Source organism: Zea mays, chromosome 3 (genome assembly GCF_902167145.1).
Source record: "Zea mays cultivar B73 chromosome 3, Zm-B73-REFERENCE-NAM-5.0, whole genome shotgun sequence".
NCBI lineage: Eukaryota > Viridiplantae > Streptophyta > Magnoliopsida > Poales > Poaceae > Zea > Zea mays.
The window spans coordinates 191,411,586-191,430,692 of NC_050098.1; positions in this window are offsets into that span (position 1 = coordinate 191,411,586).

Sequence of the window (19,107 nt, forward strand, 5' to 3'; positions counted from 1 at the left end):
GGGATAGTTCAACTCAAGGAGGATGAGTTCCGGGAGCTAACCCAAGGCGGAAGAACAGTCAGTGAATATGTGCACAAGTTCACAGAGTTGGCCCGCTACGCGCCCGAGGATGTCAGCACCGAGGCCAGAAAGATGGCTCGTTTTCTGAGAGGGTTAAGACCCGAGCTTAAGACCATCCTCGCCAGCCAAGACTTTCACAGCTTCTCTCACCTTTCCAACAAAGCTATTCAAGTGGAAAGAGCAAAAGAGGAAGAAAAGGGGCACATCAAGAGAAAGTTCCAGGTCCTCCGAGCACAACAGCAAGAACGTCACCAGAGAGCTCGACCCTTTGGGCTCCCACCCAGGGGCCCGAGCTTCCATAAACAATCTGGACCCTCTCCATCGCGCTACAGTCAACAGAGTCAGAGCTCCCATCAGGCACCCTCCGTTGCAAGCAACCAGCCGCCAGCAAACGCCTGTTGGCACTGCGGGGACCCCAATCACTTCAAAAACAACTGCCCCCAGTTGAAGGCACCAGGACCAACCTACTCCAACTCGGTGAATGGCCCCAAGGTTCCATCAGCACCCACCCCCAAGGCGTTTCCTTCCAGCAGCCAGCAGAGCAGGGCTCAGTACCAGGGCAGGGCCCGGGTCAACCACGTCGACGCTCAGGAAGCCCAGCAAGCCCCGGGAGTAGTGCTCGGTGAGTTCCTAGTTGAATTTACTCCCGCTTCTGTGCTTTTTGATTCAGGAGCATCCCATTCATTTATAGCCGCTAAGTTTGTGGAAAAGCATGCCATACCCTCTACACCTCTAGCTATCCCCTTGGTCACCCGAACCCCGGGATCAGACCTCCTGTGCAAACTCAGGTGTTCTCAAGTCAGAATTCTTTTAAGTGGGGTAGTATTCCTGGCAGACTTAACCATCTTGCCATCCCAAGGAATTGATGTAATTCTAGGAATGGATTGGCTAGCTAGGCACAAGGGTGTTATCAGCTGCGCAAGCAAGACTGTTCTTCTCATAGATCACCAAGGAAAGGCAGTTTCCTGTCAAGCCCAACCGCCCGCAAATGACCCAATGATATTTAATCTGGCAGTAGAAAGCATGTCTATAATCAAGGAGTTTGAAGATGTATTCCCAGAAGAGTTGCCCGGGATGCCACCGGAAAGAGAAGTAGAGTTCTATATAGATCTCATTCCCGGCACCGCACCCATCGCAAAGAGACCATACCGCATGGCCCCCACTGAGTTGGCAGAATTGAAGCTTCAGATTTCGGAACTACAACAAAAAGGGTACATCCGTCCCAGTTCGTCTCCCTGGGGAGCACCCGTTCTTTTCGTTACCAAAAAGGATGGGAGTATGAGGATGTGTATTGATTATCGATCCTTGAACGAGGTTACAATCAAGAATAAGTACCCTCTTCCCCGGATCGATGACCTATTCGACCAACTGCAAGGAGCCAAGTACTTCTCCAAGATAGATCTCAGGTCAGGGTATCACCAACTCAGGATTAAGGAAGCAGACATTCAGAAAACTGCATTCGTCACCAGATACGGGCAATATGAATTCACAGTGATGCCTTTTGGACTAACCAACGCACCCGCCTTTTTCATGAACCTCATGAATAAGGTATTTATGGAAGAATTGGATAAGTTTGTCGTGGTTTTTATCGACGACATCCTCATCTATTCCAAGAGTCGCAAGGACCATGAGCAGCACCTTTGAACCGTCCTCGGAAGACTCAGAGCACATCAACTTTATGCTAAGCTCAGCAAGTGTGAGTTCTGGTTAGAAAAGATAGCCTTCCTAGGGCATATCTTGACTGCTGAAGGGATAGAAGTGGACCCATCTAAGGTAGAAGCTGTTTCAAATTGGAAGCAACCATCCAACGTCAGTGAAGTTCGAAGCTTTCTGGGAATGGCAGGGTATTATCGCCGCTTTATCAAGGGATTCTCCAGCATAGCAAAGCCCATGACGGAACTTCTCAAAAAGGACAATAAGTTTGTATGGACTCCCAAATGTGAAGAAAGTTTCCAAATCATCAAGGAGAAACTTACAACTGCACCAGTCCTGACCCTACCAGACATACACCAGGATTTCGTCATCTTTTGTGATGCTTCCAAGCAAGGCTTAGGGTGTGTCTTAATGCAAAATGAGAAAGTCATTGCTTATGCATCCCGTTTGCTCAAGCCGCACGAGCAGAACTATCCTACCCACGATCTGGAATTGGCAGCCATAGTGCACGCCCTAAAAATTTGGAGGCATTATCTGATTGGAAACAAATGCCACATCTTCACTGATCACAAGAGTCTAAAGTACATCTTCACGCAACCAGACCTCAACCTCCGTCAAAGAAGGTGGCTCGAATTGATCAAAGATTATGACCTCGAAATCCACTACCACCCCGGAAAGGCCAACGTGGTAGCAGACGCCCTCAGCAGAAAACCCTTCGGGGTTAAAGGAGCAAACTTTTTGGAAGATTGGAAGAAAGAATCAGCTCAGCTAAATGCATGTCTGGGAGACAACGGTAGCCTGGAAGTCAAGCCAAATCTAGAAGATCTCATATGCAAGGCCCAACGCCTGGACGCAGAAACAACCAAGCTGATAGAAAGAGCACGAAAGGGGCAACTTCCGGACCTCAGGACAGATAATCAAGGAGCCCTCTGGTTCAAGGATCGCCTGTGCGTGCCAATGGGAGAAACACGAGAAACCCTGCTCGATGAAGCCCACAACTCAGCTTACTCTATCCACCCAGGGACCACCAAGATGTACTTAGACCTGAAGACCAGATATTGGTGGAAAGGGATGAAGAGGGAAATAGCACAGTATGTGGCCCGATGTGACACCTGCCAGCGAACAAAGGCCGAACATCAGAAGCCTGCAGGCCTGCTTCAACCCCTCCCAATACCCGAATGGAAGTGGGAAGAAATAGGCTTGGATTTTGTCACCGGACTGCCCAAATCACAAAGAGGAAATGACTCCATATGGGTTATCATCGATCGTCTCACCAAGGTGGCCCATTTCATTCCAGTAAAGACCACTTTTGGAGGAGCAGCCCTTGCCCGATTATACCTTAAAGAGATAGTCAGGCTACATGGCATCCCACGAAAGATAGTATCAGATAGAGGAACGCAGTTCACTTCAAAATTTTGGAAGGGCCTTCAGCAAGCAATGGGCACCAAGCTAGATTTCAGCACTGCTTATCACCCCCAGTCAGATGGTCAAACAGAAAGAGTCAACAAGGTCCTTGAAGATTTACTCAGAGCCTGCGTTTTGGCTTTCGACAGAGATTGGGAGTCTAGTTTACCGTACGCCGAATTCTCATACAACAACAGCCATCAGGCCAGCATCAAAATGTCACCATTCGAAGCACTGTATGGAAGAAAATGCCAGACTCCCCTAATGTGGTCCAATGTAGGGGAAAGAACACTAGAAGGACCCGACTTTGTTAAAGAAGCCGAAGAAAAAGTTGCTTTGATCCGCAGAAGGTTACTTGAAGCTCAGAGTCGACAGAAGAGTTACGCAGACAATAGGCGAAGGGAGCTCAGATTTGAGGAAGGAGATTTTGTTTATCTCAAGGTTTCCCTGATGCGTGGTGTCAAGAGGTTCCAGATGAAAGGAAAGCTAGCACCCCGTTTCGTCGGTCCTTACCCTGTCATTTCCCGAATAGGACCTGTGGCATATCGTCTTGAGCTACCAGAATCCATGTCAGATATTCACAATGTGTTCCATGTGTCTCAACTCCGCAAATGTCTAAAAGTACCAGAAACCCGTATCGAGGCAGAAGCAATTCAGATTCAAAAAGATCTCCAGTACCGAGAAAAGCCAATGAAGATTCTCGACTCAGCAGTCAGAAGAACCCGCAATTCAGAAGTGAAGCTCTGTAAGGTTCAGTGGAGCAGAGATGGGGAAGAGGAAGCCACCTGGGAAAGTGAGGACTCTCTGAGGAAGGAATACCCTTACCTTTTCTCGAGCCCCGTCTGAATCTCGAGGGCGAGATTCCTTTAAGTGGGGTGGGTTTGTAGCATCCCAAAAATCCTAATCTAGGTTTGAAACCCTAATCCACCTTTTACCCCTCCCTTCATCCTCTAATTCTAAAATCCTCCCCTAAATTTTCCTTCATCATATGCATACATTTTGTTTGATCACAAAAGCACCTAACTTAGATTCTATTTTCTAAACACTTAGAGTATCTACAAAATAATTTGTTCCAAAGAAAAAGAAACAAAATGGGAAATAGGAATTAGAAAGTAAAAAGAAAAAGAGAAAAGCCTCCTCCTCCCCCTGCTGGGCCGACTCTCGGCCCAAACCCGCGACTCCCCCCCCCCCCCTCCCGCGCCCGCGCTCCTCCTCTCTCGGCCCACTCCCGGCCTGCCTCCGCGCGCGCGCCAGCCCGCTCCGCACTCCGCCGCCCTCTCACTGACAAGCCAGCCCCACCTGCCAGCCGCCCTCTCTCACGCGCTCGCTTCCACTTACAGACCGGCCCCACCGGTCAGCCGCTTCGTCGTCCTCCCCGCATACGACGCCCCGCCGTCCCTTCACCGCCGTCCTTCACCGCCGTCTCTTCACCGCCGTCTCCTCGCCGCACAGGAAAGTTTGGCACCGCTCCATCCTCCTCCCCTTGACCAGCGTCCTCGCCAGTACCGCCCCGTCGTAGCGTCCCCTCGGCGGCGCTGTGCGCCATTAATGGCGGCACCGGGAAGCTCGCCGGAGTCAGGGAGCTCCACCGCTCCCCTCGCCCCCGCGCGCCTATAAAAAGCTCGCCCCGAGCCCCTTCTTCCTCGCACCAGCCTCGACCACTACCCTCCTCCCCTCGCCCGAGCCCAATTCGTGAAGCGCCGCCGTCTTCCCCCTCTCCGGTGAGTCCCTCCCCCTCTTCTCTCTCCCTCTCTGTTAGCCCAGCAAGCGATTGAGTTAGCCTAGCAGCTTCCTCACCTTGCCGCAAACGCAATACACCACTCCCCCACCCCGATTGCTCGCCCAGAGCTCACCGACGGCAACCCCGCCGCGAAGCTCCGCCACCTCCCCGCGGGCAGCCCCCTCCCGACCTCCTCTGACCAAATTGAGCCCACCTCTAGGTCCGCCATCCCCTCCCCACGCTAAGGCGCCTACACATTGCCCAAGAACCGGGCCACCGGCGGCAAACCGCCGCCGAGCCCACCGGCGGCCGAGTCCTCCCCGCGGACGGCCGGTTCACCCCCCCCCCCCGTCAACCGTAACGCCGTTCCTTCTCCCCCCCTCTCGCTGGCAAGTGGGCCCTGTGCGACGCCGTCACCCCCCCCCACGGCCGCGCCGTTCTCCCCGCTCGTGGGCCGCCGCTGGGCCGATAGCGCCTCAGCGCGCGCTCGCGCCCGGGGTGGGCCAAAATTCATGCCCCCGGCCTAGATAAGAGGGATTCCCTTCTCTTTTTCTTTTCCACCCCTCTTTTTCCATTTAATTAGTATTCTTCAATATTTTATGCACCAAAAATTATCCAAATAATTTCTAAAGATCTCATACAACAATGATGTTAGAAAATGACACACTATAATTTGTAAATCCCTGTTGATGTATTGTTTTATTGCCTGTTTTCCTAGAAGAAGCGGGGATCGTTGATCCGGAACCCGTAGCCCCGGAAGAGGGACCAGAGCCCGAACTTCCGGAAGTAGGTCTTCTGTGCCAGGAAAGCTTCGACGAAGGCAAGTCCATCCTTCCCTTGATGCATAAATTACCTATTCTCTCTACTACTGCCTAGGCCGGGAATCATGGGGGAATATTGCATTGTGAGTGAGAGATGGCCCACATTAGCATATACTTTCTGGATACATAATGTGGTTTGGAAAGAAGGGCAAAGTGTTTCCCCTAATAAAGTCTCTTCTTGAAAAGTTTTGTGATGAAGGGTACTCACCCTCATCACCCTGGGAGTGGGATGATCAGGGACTCCCTGGTTTAGGGGAGGGCCTAAGGTGTTGGCTCAGCTGGTTTAGGCGTGAGCAGAAGGATTGTCCCCTCATATAAGGACCGGTTTGTCATTTTCACTACCTGTACTCCTTTGTCGTACAACCACTCGAGACTGTGTGGGCAGTCACTCAATCCGAACTCGTGTGGTCCGACCCCAGGGTTAAGAAGGCTGGGGAGCACCGGGAGGATAAGGAGGGGGAAAGTTTTGTCCGGTTTGGGCATGGTGGTGGCCTGACTCCTTCCGGATAACCGTTAAGGTTAGGATGCACGAGTAAGGAAAGAGATCCGGCATTCGGACCTCGCGACGGTGAGATCGCAGAAACCGGGCTAGTGGGTAAAGTGTACCCCTCTGCGCAGAGTTGAAACCTATTCGAATAGTCCGTGTCCACTGGTATGGATGAGTCTGGTATGGTATGGCAATTAGAACTTTTTCTCTAAGTTTCTTATCAAGGGAAAGGTGTGTTTAAATGGGTTTTGAAAAAGAAATAAAGCCACTGGAGCGGGAAGCTCAGTGGTGGTTGAGTTTTTGGTTACTTATAATACCATGGGAAAACCTTCAAGTAACTGCCTCTCTCTAAGAAAATGATGAGTGACTACAACTCCACCAAATTGAGCATGTACATCATAGGTCTCTTTCTCTCTACGGGAGCGGGGTGGGCTTGCGGAATACCTAGTGTATTCACCCAGATTTATTTATGTTTTTCAGCAGCCGAGGACTTCTTTTCTGCTATGCTTGACTAAGAGGGTTGTGTCTGCACCCAGTTCTGCCTGTGGCTTGGGCTAGTGTATTTTCCTACTACGCTTCTCTATTTGGCTCTCTCTCGAGCTTGTACCCCGGTATTGTAATAATTTTACCTAAACTCTGTACTATTTGAAGTAAGGAATGTGTTTACTAGCCCCCTGGGACTAGTAATTGTTTCACATTTGAGTCCCAAAGGATCGGGACGCTTCAGTCTGTCAACTGGCTGCTCTCGGGAAGCAATTAACGGCGTACGGCTATAAATCACCGGACTGTCCGGTGGTGCACCGGACTGTCCGGTGAGCCAACAGTCGGTCGGGCCAACGGTCGGCCGCATAATCCGCGCGCGACACAACAGCCAACGGTCAGAAGGGGCACCGAACAGTGTCCGGTGCGCCAACGGCTCCAAAGCGCCAACGGTCGGCTTCGCCGATGAAGGAAAGAAATCCGCACCAGACTGTCTGGTGCGCCAGGTGACAGAATGCAAGAATTGCCTTCTTGAAATGCTCTCAACGGCTCCTAGTTGCCTTGGGGCTATAAAAGGGACCCCTAGACGCATGGAGGTGTACACCAAGCATTCCTTGAGCATTGTTGATCACTCACACTTCATTCTTGCGCACTTGTTCGACACTCTTAGTGATTTGAGCTCCGTTCTAGTGAGAACCTCGAGATATTGTCTTGAGCTCAAGTCTTGGTCTTGTGTGTGCGTATTTGCTGTGGATTTGAGTGTGTTGCTTCCCTCCCTTACTCTAGTGCTTCATTGAGATTCTTATTGTAAGGGCGAGAGACTCTAAAGTGTGGAGATTCCTCGCAAACGGGAAAGAGTAAAGTAAAGAAGAACACCGTGGTATTCAAGTTGATCATTGGATCACTTGAGAGGAGTTGAGTGCAACTCTCGTCCGTTGGGACGCCACAACGTGGAGTAGGCAAGTTTTGTACTTGGCCGAACCACGGGATAAATCCTCGTGTCTCTTGTGCTTGTCCTTATTGTGTCTATTGTGCTTCACAAGAGCTCTCCTCTCTACTCACTTGATTTCATTGGTCTAACTCTTAATCAAGTTTGTGGTGTTAAGTTTTAAGTTTTACAGGATCACCTATTCACCCCCCCTCTAGGTGCTCTCAATTGGTATCAGAGTAGTTCTCTTCAAGAAAGGGACTAATCGCCCGAAGAGATGGATCCTAAGGGCAAGGGGATGGTGGTCAATGATAAGGAGAAGGAGTCCTTCATCAATGATCCAAAGGATGACAAGCCTACTGACTCAGGCTCAGGCTACAAAAGAAAAGATGGGAGGAAGAAGAAAACAAGGCGCATCAAGGAGATAGTCTACTACGACAGCGACAAATCTTTTTCTTCCCAAAAGGATGATGACAACGACTACGAGAAAAAGAAAACGGTCAATTCAAACTTCTCTTTTGATTATTCTCGTATTCCGCAAAGTACAAATGCTCATTTACTCTCCATTCCACTTGGTAAACCTCCTCACTTTGATGGAGAGGGCTATGGATTTTGGAGTCACAAAATGCGTAGTCACTTGTTCTCTCTCCATCCAAGCATATGGGAGATAGTAGAGAGTGGAATGCAATTTGATAGTACTGATAGTCCCATGTTTATCAATGAGCAAATTCACAAAAATGCACAAGCTACTACTGTTCTTCTAGCTTCATTGTGCAGGGATGAATACCATAAGGTGAGCGGCTTGGATAACGCCAAGAAGATTTGGGACACCCTCAAAATCTCACATGAGGGGAACGATGTCACCATGCTCACCAAAATGGAGTTGGTGGAGGGCGAACTTGGGAGATTCGCAATGATCAGGGGGGAGGAGCCAACCCAAACGTACAACCGGCTCAAGACTCTCGTCAACAAAATAAGGAGCTATGGAAGCACGTGATGGACGGACCACAACGTCGTCCGCCTAATGCTAAGGTCTTTTACTGTCCGTGATCCACATCTTGTGAACAATATTCGTGAGAATCCTAGGTACACCAAGATGACGCTCGAGGAGATACTTGGAAAGTTTGCAAGCGGGCGGATGATGATCAAGGAGGCTAGATACGTTGACGATGCGTTGAATGGCCCAATCCAAGAGCCTCAAACCATTGCTCTCAAAGCAACAAGGAGCAAGGAGGCGCTACCTAGCAAGGTGGCACAAGTTGAGGCGGTCGGGCTTAATGATGAAGAGATGGCACTCATCATTAAGCGTTTCAAGACGGCGCTAAGGGGTCGCAAGGAGCATCCAAACAAGATGGCGCTAAGCGCTCATGCTTCAAATGTGGTAAGATTGGTCATTTTATCGCTAACTGTCCTGATAATGATAGTGACCAGGAACAAGGGAACAAGAGGGAAAAGAAGAAAGCTTACAAGAAGGCTAAGGGCGAGGCACACCTTGGAAAGGAGTGGGACTCGGATTGTTCGTCGTCCGACTCCGACAATGAAGGACTCGCCGCCACCGCCTTCAACAAGTCGGCCCTCTTCCCCAACGAGCATCACACCTGCCTCATGGCAAGGGAAAAGAAGGTAAGCACTCGTGATACTAGTACTTACGCTTCCTCAAGTGATGAAGAATCTAGCGATGATCAAATAGACTATTCATGTTTATTCAAGGGCCTAGATAGAACTAAGGTAGATAAGATTAATGAATTAATTGATGCCTTGAATGATAAAAATAGGGTGTTAGAAAAGCAAGAGGATCTTTTGTATGAAGAACATGATAAGTTTGTAGAGGCACAAAAATCCCTTGCTTTAGAAATTAAAAGGAATGAAATGCTTTCTTGTGAATTGTCTACATATCATGACTCTATTTCTAGCTTAAAGAGCATAAATGATGATTTGAGTGCTAAGTTAGAAATAGCTAATAAATCAACATCTTGTGTAGAACATGTTGTAGTTTGCACTAGGTGTAAAGATTTTAATGTTGATGCTTGTAGCGAACACCTAGTTTCAATTTCTAAATTGAATGATGAAGTGGCTAGTCTTAATGCCCAACTTAAGACTAGCAAGAGTGAATTTGACAAACTAAAATTTGCAAGGGATGTCTACACGATTGGTAGACACCCCTCAATTAAGGATGGTCTTGGCTTCAAGAGGGAAGTCAAGAACTTAACAAGCCATAAGGCTTCCATCTCCGCCAAGGAGAAAGGGAAGGCCCCTATGGTTAGTAGTGCTCAAAAGAACCATGCTTTCATGTATCATGATAGGAGACATTCTAGGAATGTTTATAGAAGTTATGATGCTTTTGATTCTCATGCCATGATTGCTTCTAGTTCTTCTATTATGCATGATAGAAATGTGGCTAGGAAAAATGTTGTTCATCATATGCCTAGAAGAAATATTGTTCATGTTCCTAGGAAAGTAATGAATGAACCTTCTACAATTTATCATGCTTTAAATGCTTCCTTTGCTATTTGTAGAAAGGATAAGAAGGTGGTTGCTAGAAAATTAGGGGCAAAATGCAAGGGAGATAAAACTTTCATTTGGGTCCCTAAGGCTATTTGTAGTAACCTTGTAGGACCCAACAAGAGTTGGGTACCTAAGACCCAAGCCTAAATTGCCTTGCAGGTTTATGCATCCGGGGGCTCAAGCTGGATTATCGACAGCGGATGCACAAACCACATGACGGGGGAGAAGAGGATGTTCTCTTCCTACGTCAAGAACAAGGATCCCCAAGATTCAATCATATTCGGTGATGGGAACCAAGGCAAGGTAAAAGGGTTAGGAAAAATTGCTATTTCATCCGAGCACTCTATTTCTAATGTGTTCTTAGTTGAGTCGCTTGGATATAACTTGTTGTCTGTGAGTCAACTTTGTAAGATGGGGTATAACTGTTTATTCACAAATGTAGATGTGTCTGTCTTTAGAAGAAGTGATGGTTCATTAGCTTTTAAGGGTGTACTAGACGTCAAACTTTATTTAGTTGATTTTGCAAAAGAGGAGGTCGGTCTAGATGCATGCTTAATTGCTAAGACTAGCATGGGCTGGCTGTGGCATCGCCGTTTAGCACATGTGGGGATGAAGAACCTTCACAAGCTTCTAAAGGGAGAACACGTGATAGGTCTAACTAATGTAACTTTCGAAAAAGATAGACCTTGTGCAGCTTGTCAAGCAGGTAAACAGGTGGGAAGCTCTCATCATGCCAAAAATGTGATGACTACATCAAGACCTCTGGAGTTACTTCATATGGACCTCTTCGGACCCGTCGCCTATCTAAGTATAGGAGGAAGTAAGTATGGTCTTGTTATAGTTGATGATTTTTCCCGCTTCACTTGGGTATTCTTTTTGCAGGATAAATCTGAAACCCAAGGGACCCTCAAGCGCTTCCTAAGGGGAGCCCAAAACGAGTTTGAGCTCAAAGTGAAGAAGATAAGGAGCGACAATGGGTCCGAGTTCAAGAACCTTCAAGTGGAGGAGTATCTTGAGGAGGAAGGGATCAAGCACGAGTTCTCCGCTCCCTACACACCACAGCAAAATGGCGTGGTAGAGAGGAAGAACAGGACGCTACTAGACATGGCGAGGACGATGCTTGGTGAATTCAAGACGCCTGAACGATTTTGGACGGAAGGCGTGAGCACGGCTTGCCACGCCATAAACCGGGTCTACCTTCATCGCCTCCTCAAGAAGACTTCATATGAGCTTCTAACCGGTAACAAACCCAATGTGTCTTACTTTCGTGTATTTGAGAGCAAATGTTACATTCTAGTGAAGAAAGGTAGAAATTCTAAGTTTGCTCCCAAAGCTGTAGAAGGGTTTTTGTTAGGTTATGACTCAAATACAAAGGCGTATAGGGTCTTCAACAAATCATCAGGTTTGGTTGAAGTCTCTAGCGATGTTGTATTTGATGAGACTAATGGCTCTCCAAGAGAGCAAGTTGTTGATCTTGATGATGTAGATGAAGAAGATGTTCCGACAGCCGCAATACGCACCATGGCGATTGGAGATGTGAGGCCACTGGAACAAAAGGAGCAAGATCAACCTTCTTCCTCGACAACGGTGCATCCCCCAACTCAAGAAGATGAACAGGTTCATCAAGAGGAGGCGTGTGATCAAGGGGGAGCACAAGATGATCATTTAATGGAGGAAGAAGCACAACCGACACCTCCAACCCAAGTTCGAGCGACGATTCAAAGGAATCATCCCGTCGACCAAATATTGGGTGACATAAGCAAGGGAGTAACTACTCATTCTAGATTAGTTAATTTTTGTGAGCATTACTCATTTGTCTCTTCTATTGAGCCTTTCAGGGTAGAAGAGGCCTTGCTAGATCCAGACTAGGTGTTGGCCATGCAAGAGGAGCTCAATAATTTCAAGAGAAATGAAGTTTGGACACTGGTGCCTCGTCCCAAGCAAAACGTTGTGGGAACCAAGTGGGTGTTCCGCAACAAACAAGACGAGCACGGGGTGGTGACAAGAAACAAGGCACGACTTGTGGCAAAAGGTTATGCCTAAGTCGTAGGTTTGGACTTTGAGGAGACTTTTGCTCCTATGGCTAGGCTAGAGTCAATTCGCATATTGTTAGCCTATGCTACTCACCATTCTTTCAGGTTGTTCCAAATGGATGTGAAGAGCGCTTTCCTCAACAGGCCAATCAAGGAGGAGGTGTACGTGGAGCAACCCCCTGGCTTCGAGGATGAACGGTACCCCGACCACGTGTGTAAGCTCTCTAAGGCGCTCTATGGACTTAAGCAAGCCCCAAGAGCATGATATGAATGCCTTAGAGACTTTTTAATTGCTAATGCTTTCGAGGTTGGGAAAGCCGATCCAACTCTTTTTACTAAGACTTGTGATGGTGACTTATTTGTGTGCCAAATTGTCACACCCGGGTTTCGAGGCACCAAGACCCGGGCGCGAACATAATCACCAGGTGTGCTGGGACCAAGTCTCACACATATGATGCATAGTGGCACAGGATCGAATGTCACATCTTTACTATATAACAGGAGTTCTATACAAAATAAATAAATAATTACATCATATGAGGAAACGATCCAGCAACCCACAGTTGACTGGAAGACGACGGCCTAGACCTCTCACGAACACATCACAGCATCCTTCATGCACCTCATCCTGCGGTACCTGTTCTTGACCTGTGTGGGGGGGTGAGACAGCAAGAGTGAGCTCACATACGTTCATCGCTCAACAAGTTGTGGGGAATAATGTGCATGAACTCGCCAAAGATGGGAGCTCACGTGGAGTGTAAGGCTTACCAAAGAGGATGGTTAGAGCTGAGCATTGCTTTTAAAGTTGGTCAAATTTTTATTAGCAGTTACTAAGTACAAGTAAATACCAACCCAATTAAATAGTAGAACAAAAGTAACAACTTCACCTACGATGCAATGCATATGACAAATTGAATTTAGTTCCATAATTTAATCATGTGAGGATCCGAGCTGCTCATGACCGTGAGCACGGCTAGTATACCAGTTTTACACTCTGCAGAGGTTGTACATCTTTACCCAAAGTCATAATACCCATCTGCCAAGGGATCGCGACTTCCCATACACCTCTACCGAGGACGCGAGGCAGGGTAACACTACGAGGCCTTTACAAAGTTCCACTAGCTTCAGAAAACCCGCTACAGTTTATAGAAAGCTCCAATGCAGGGATCCCTCGCATGATCGCCATCGCAGCAAAATCATCCCAAGGACCTCCCTACACTGACCACTCCCCTACTGCCCTTGCCCCTTTCGGGTAAGGTAGTCTTCCACTAGCTTTCCTAATTAATCAGCCAAGGGCGTCCATAAACCCTTGTGGTAGCACTGTTTTCCCGGGTGGTCGCTCCATGTTCCAATTAACATAATGATCTTATCATGAACAGTAATAATAAACAGATAATAAAAGTGTGATCATGAATAATGTATCTTCATACCCAAAACCACATAAAGCACTAGCAAGTACTACCCAAAAAGTTCAGTGGTAAACAAGGTATAAAGATAGACAAACTAGGGTAACCTATTGGGTCCCATCAAAATTAACCTATGCAGATCATTATGATTAATCAGAACATGGCTGGGTAAAAAGAAGTGATCAAGGGCACAACTTGCCTGGGACTTGAGATTCCAGGTACCAGGATGATCTTCAGGTGACTCGTGACCTCACGCTAGTCGTAGCAATACAAACAAACATGGTATAGACAAAATTAACATCACACCAAACATAAGCACAAACTGCATAATAATGATCTACTCGTCGCTACGAGATTGTAGGAACAAGAATCACTAAATTCGGAGTTACGGTTATTAAGTTATATATTTCCGAAGTTATTAAGTACTTGGCACGGGATAAATTAAGTAACCAATTTTAATCTACATTTCCTGTCTAAACAGAGCTACTAGGTGATAAAGAATATTACAAGAAAATTAATGTAACTGGAATGAATTTAAAAGGAGCTAAAATAAATTTTCTATGCATTAAATAAGTTTCAAGATTTATTTTTATACTAACAATCAATTTCTAATATTAATTATCTAGTTTTCTCTGTTATCTGGACTGCGCGTCATTTACTAAGAAACTTGAGGTTCAATTTGCAAAATCTACCAGACTCAGCCCTGACCCGAGGTGGACGGCGGGTTAATTTAGAATAAGCCGAGGGACTCTTCTGCAAATCGGATGGGCCGAAGGGGTATTGGCCCATGTCAGCCATCCGATCGAAATCTGGCGGCCCAGATTAGATCAGAGAAGTGACATGTAATGAAGCCAATCCAGACCGTTGGCGCATGGATCAACGGTCAAGATTTTACGCAGCTATGATCAAATCCCATACGCCCGATCTGGAATCAACGGCCCAGATGGAATTCCCGAAAGGGTATCATCTGTTCTAATCACAGTCGTCCGATGTGAGATCGACGCCTACCACATTTTTGCCCCATCCCGAGCACCCCAGGTGGCAGGTCCCCAAAGCCGAGCGGCGGCGCCATGGCCGACGTGACACAGCCCCGCAATCCCAAAGCCCGAACTCCGATTAAACGAAAGCTACGCAAAGTGGAGATGATGACGGACTCGAAGGAAAGCTCCATACCAGCTATTGGGTCACAGGAACGCCTGGCCACAGCGCAGCACGAGTTTATGGCGACGGCGAGGAATTCCGGTGAGCTCGGTGGTCTATTTCGTCCAAGGATCCCCCACGCAGAATCCCGAGACCGCGACGAACCACCCTGTCAGCACTAAGTCTCCACGTGGTGCCAAAAACAGGGGGCCGACGGCGGCGGCACACACCTTGTGCAGTGCGGTTTCTACGTCGGTGTACGGTCGTCGATAGGGACGATTGAGGGAGCACGAGTCCGCGACCATATATACACAGGCGGTGGCGGCATGCGCGGATGTGGTTTATGCCCGCAGAGTCCGAGCTCCAGGGTGTTTGATAGGCGAGATTTCCGGGCTGTTACAACAACCCGATGTTTACTCCATGTGCGAGATTGAGAGAGGAAAAATTGTCTAGCGGGTCCCATCAAGTGGCCAACCACTCGGCACCAGAGAGCACACATGGCGAGGGGAGAGGTGGACGAAGCAGTGAGAATTATTGAGTGGATCTCGGGTGAGCCACTAGCTTGAAGATGACCCTGACAAGCTGAGCCACACGCAAGACACCCAGGCGAGAAGAATAAAATAAAGGAAAAAATGGAGGAGGGCGTGGGACGGTGGGAAGCATTAGCTATGGCATCACGTGCCGACCAGGTAAGCTTCTACTTTTTTTATTATTTTCTTATTTCTATTTTCATTTCTAATTTCAGTTTTCCAGATTTTACTCCAAAATTCAAATCCCTTTTTTTAATCTAAGTTTGTATTTCCACTTCAATCCAAACGCACAACCAAAAAAAATTCCAGCATAAAATTTAAGGTTTCACTTTACTTCATTTTATTTTATTTATTTATTGTTTCATTCATGTATATAAATGCTTCCAATTATATATATACACATACAAATAATCCACTCCAATAAATGAAAATCTTTCTGTTTACATAAATTCAAACTCCAGTGCCAATATTCAAATCTAAACTTGAACCATCAAAATTTTAATATTACCATCTATTTATCTGAAATAAATGAATTCAAAAATAGGAAAATCCTTATTATATTGACATTTTAATTCTCATCTTTTGAAGAATTCTTCTAAATCCTAAAATAGAATTTTGGGGCGTTACACAAATTTATGTCGATGACATAATATTTGGTTCTACTAACCAAAAGTCTTGTGAAGAGTTTAGCAGGGTGATGACTCAAAAGTTTGAGATGTCGATGATGGGCGAGTTAAGCTATTTTCTTGGGTTCCAAGTAAAGCAACTCAAGGATGGCACCTTCATCTCCCAAACGAAGTACACACAAGACTTGATCAAGCGGTTTGGGATGAAGGACGCCAAGCCCGCAAAGACTCCAATGGGAACTGACGGACACACCGACCTCAACAAAGGAGGTAAGTCCGTTGATCAAAAGGCATACCGGTCCATGATAGGGTCTTTACTTTATTTATGTGCTAGTAGACCGGATATTATGCTTAGTGTATGCATGTGTGCTAGATTTCAATCCGATCCAAGGGAGTGTCACTTAGTGGCTGTGAAGCAAATTCTTAGATATTTAGTCGCTACGCCTTGCTTCGGGATCTGGTATCCAAAGGGGTCTACCTTTGACTTAACTGGATATTCAGACTCCGACTATGCTGGATGTAAGGTCGATAGGAAGAGTACATCGGGGACGTGTCAATTCTTAGGAAGGTCCTTGGTGTCGTGGAGCTCTAAGAAACAAACTTCTGTTGCCCTATCCACCGCTGAGGCTGAGTATGTTGCCGCAGGACAGTGTTGTGCGCAACTACTTTGGATGAGGCAAACCCTCAGGGACTTTGGCTACAATCTGAGCAAAGTCCCACTCCTTTGTGATAATGAGAGTGCTATCCGCATGGCGGATAATCCTGTTGAACACAGCCGCACAAAGCACATAGACATCCGGCATCACTTTTTGAGAGATCACCAGCAAAAGGGAGATATCGAAGTGTTTTATGTTAGCACCGAGAACTAGCTAGCCGATATCTTTACCAAGCCTCTAGATGAGTCGACCTTTTGCAAGCTGCGTAGTGAGCTAAATGTCTTAGATTCGTGGAACCTGGATTGATTTATAGCATACATGTGTTTTATGCCTTGATCATGTTCCTTAATGCATTTTGGTGTTTATTTATGGTACTCAAGTTGTACAAGCACTCCCCGGACCTCACAAGTCCATTTGCAAGTGATGCACATATTTAGGGGGAGATGTGCTACAACTTGACCCTTTGAGACTAACTGTGTGCTTGAGTTTGCTTAATTTAGTCTCAAAGGAGGTTTGAAAGGGAAAAGGTGGACTTGGACCATGCACGACTTCCACTGCACTCCGATGAAAGAGTAACTAATTCCAAGTTCATCTTCGTACTCTTATTGCCTTTTACTCTTAGTTGAAGATTTTGGTGCGGCAATGGGGTTAAAGGGCCAAAATTGATCCCGTTTTGGTGCTTGATGCCAAAGGGGGAGAAAATAAGGCCAAAGCAAGAAATGGATCAGCTACCACTTGAGAATTTTGAAAAAGTAGAGTTAGAGTTTTTGTTTGTCAAAATACTCTTGTTTGTCTCTTATTGTCAAAAGTTGGTCTCTTGTGGGGAGAATGGTTGATTATGGGAAAAGGGGGAGTTTTTGAAATCTTTGATCAATTTCTATTGGAACAATTCTCTTTATGTCTCAACAAGTGTGTTTGACGTAGAGATAGGAAATTGAGTTTGATTTGCAAAAACAAACCAAGTGGTGGCAAAGAATGATCCATATATGCCAAATTTGAATCAAAACAATTTTGAGTTCTCATGTGTATTGATGTTGCACTTCCTTTAGTTGCTTTTTATTGTGTTGGCATAAATCACCAAAAAGGGGGAGATTGAAAGGGAAATGTGCCCTTGGGCCATTTCTAAGTATTTTGGTGATTGAGTGCCAACACAAGTGGACTTATGTTAATCTAGGCAAAGTGATGGACAAAGTGTAAATCAAGTGAAAAGGTATGTTTCTAAGACATAGTACATTGTTTTGGAGACTAATGTATTGTGTCTAAGTGCTGGAAATAGGAGAAATCAAGTTGGAAAAGAGATGGCTTTGTTCAGCCAAAGACAGCTCGGTCTGGGTGCACCGGACAGTGTCCGGTGCGCCAGGCCGGTGTCTGTCAACTGGCTGCTCTCGAGAAGCAATTAACGGCGTACGACTATAAATCACCGGACTGTCCGGTGGTGCACCGGACTGTCCGGTGAGCCAACAGTCGGCCGCATAATCCACGCGCGACGCGTGGCAAGAGCCAACGGTCAGAAGGGGCACCGGACTGTCCGGTGCGCCAACGGCTCCAAAGCGCCAACGGTCGGCTTCGCCGAAGAAGGAAAGAAATCCGCACCAGACAGTGTCCGGTGCGCCAGGCGACAGAAGGCAAGAATTGCCTTCTTGAAATGCTCTCAACGGCTCCTAGCTGCCTTGGGGCTATAGAAGGGACCCCTAGGCGCATGGAGGAGTACACCAAGCATTCTTTGAGCATTATTGATCACTCACACTTCATTCTTGCGCACTTGTTCGACACTCTTAGTGATTTGAGCTCCGTTCTAGTGAGAACCTCGAGATATTGTCTTGAGCTCAAGTCTTGGTCTTGTGTGTGCGTATTTGCTGTGGATTTGAGTGTGTTACTTCCCTCCCTTACTCTAGTGCTTCATTGAGATTCTTATTGTAAGGGCGAGAGACTCCAAAGTGTGGAGATTCCTCGCAAACGGGAAAGAGTAAAGTAAAGAAGAACACTGTGGTATTCAAGTTGATCATTGGATCACTTGAGAGGAGTTAAGTGCAACTCTCGTCTGTTGGGACGCCACAACGTGGAGTAGGCAAGTTTTGTACTTGGCCGAACCACGGTATAAATCCTCGTGTCTCTTGTGCTTGTCCTTATTGTGTCTATTGTGCTTCACAAGAGCTCTCCTCTCTACTCACTTGATTTCATTGGTCTAACTCTTAATCAAGTTTGTGGTGTTAAGTTTTAAGTTTTACAGGATCACCTATTCACCCCCCCTCTAGGTGCTCTCAAGAAGAAAGAAGAGTCTACATCAAGTAGACTCTTCATCGACGCCTCCAAGCTCGACAACGAGGAAATGGCGCTCATCATCAAGAGCTTCCGCCAAATCCTCAAGCAAAGGAGAGGGAAGGACTATAAGTCCCGCTCCAAGAAAGTGTGCTACAAGTGTGGTAAGCCTGGTCACTTTATTGCAAAAATGTCCAATATCAAGTGACAGTGACAGGGGCGACGACAAGAAGGGAAAGAGGAGAGAAAAGAAGAGCGGCGATGCCCATGTGTGCCGCGAGTGGAACTCCGACGAGAGCTCCTCCGACTCCTCCTCCAACGAGGACGCCGCCAACATCGCCGTCACCAAAGGGCTCCTCTTCCCCAACGTCGGCCACAAGTGCCTCATGGCAAAAGACG